General features: G+C 42.6%; 1 pseudogene; it reads right to left on the bottom strand.

Moving 5' to 3' along the window:
• Window positions 1–599: 599 nt before the first annotated feature.
• Window positions 600–1,291, bottom strand: LOC118999120 (ras-related protein Rab-13-like; annotated as a pseudogene).
• Window positions 1,292–1,547: the final 256 nt, after the last annotated feature.

The following is a 1,547-nucleotide window of genomic DNA, read 5'->3' on the forward strand; positions in this document are numbered from 1 at the left end:
CACTGGAAATTTTGATTGGTGTTTCATAAGCTCCAGTTTGCTCCAATGTTATCTTTTGCCTGAGGCTATGGGGGAATGGTCAGTCTGGTTCTGTTCCTGCCTTCCAGTAATTTCCAGTTCTAGGAACCTAAGCTCGGAAGAGTAAAACGGCAGTCATGTTTAACAAGTTTGTAGGCCTGCTCAGCAAATGGTGCCACGATAGCAAATGGCACCAACTTTATCCATTCAAATTATATATTTACATTTATATTTGCCCTGAAAACCCAGGGAAGATCTGAGGCCCAGAGCTATCTATCCTTCCTTTTCTCCTTCCTCTCTTTTTACCTCTTTCTCACTTTTTTCACTTCCTCAATTTCTTCCTTTCTTCCTTCTTCCTTCTTTAGTCTACCTCCTTTCCTTCTTTTCCTCTTTCCTTCTCTTGCTTTCCTTTTTTCTTCTCTACTTTCTCCCCATTCTTTTACCATCTACCCATTTTTACCTCTCTACTAGAGCTTACTAATAGTAAGCTCTACCTACTATTCCTCCTCCCTACAGCCCCTCAGCCCTCCCTCCCTCAGGTTCATCCTCCAGGCTTAAGGTCGGGAGACACAAAGGAGATCTCAACCCAAGCAGCACTTTTTGGTATTCTTCCAGTCACAAGTTTTCAGTCATTGCCGGAGGGCTTGCTGCTGTTTCCTGATCTCTGGCCTCCAGACTTGAGCGAGATGTTCCGTACCAGGGAACTGAAGGCCTCATCCACATTCATACGGATTTCAGCACTAGTCTCAGAAAACTAGATTCCATGCTCTGGAGACAATGTATCTGCCTGCTGCTTCTATACCTCCCTCTTGGCCCCCATGTGACATTTATTCTCCAGCAGTGGGTGCTCCACCTCAGCTGAGGCCTTCTCTTTGCTGCTCTTTATCCAGTTCTGAATAATCACAAAAGATTTCCCATCTATGGTGTCACATACTAGAATAATGCCCTGGAGGATGGCAGAGTTCACAATGGAGCCTTGGACCACACTCTCTGTTTAGGCTTCCCTCTGTCTTCTAAGTGACTCATGGCTCAATGATAATGGACTGTCGTTATCTTCTTGAATGACTCTTGGTCAGCTGTGTCCTAGACTAGCAGTTTAATCTTCTTCTCCTTTATACCCACATTGCAGATCTTGAAATCAATTCCAATGGTGGAGGTATAAGTGTTGGTGAAGTTACCCTCTGCAAAGCAAATAAATGATCAGACAAGTCTTGTCCATACCTGAGTTCTGGATCAGTAACAACTTGAAGAGGTGGTCATAAGCTTTAGCCATGTCAGACACTTAAGGAGCACAGGGAGGTGTCCCAGGAGCTGAATTCTTAACCAGTAACTTTTAAAACACACATATATAGTCAACTGATTTTCTACAAAGGTGCCAAGGTAGTTCCATGGGGGAAAGGTAAACTTTCAAATAAATAGTGCTGAAACAACTAAATATCCCACATAGAATAAAATGAATTTTGATCTTTGCTTCACACCAAACACAAAAATTAACTTAAAATGTTTCATACACCTAGGCATAAAAATTG

Source organism: Sturnira hondurensis, unplaced genomic scaffold (assembly GCF_014824575.4).
Source record: "Sturnira hondurensis isolate 20B ecotype Veracruz unplaced genomic scaffold, ASM1482457v3 Scaffold0014584, whole genome shotgun sequence".
Lineage (NCBI taxonomy): Eukaryota > Metazoa > Chordata > Mammalia > Chiroptera > Phyllostomidae > Sturnira > Sturnira hondurensis.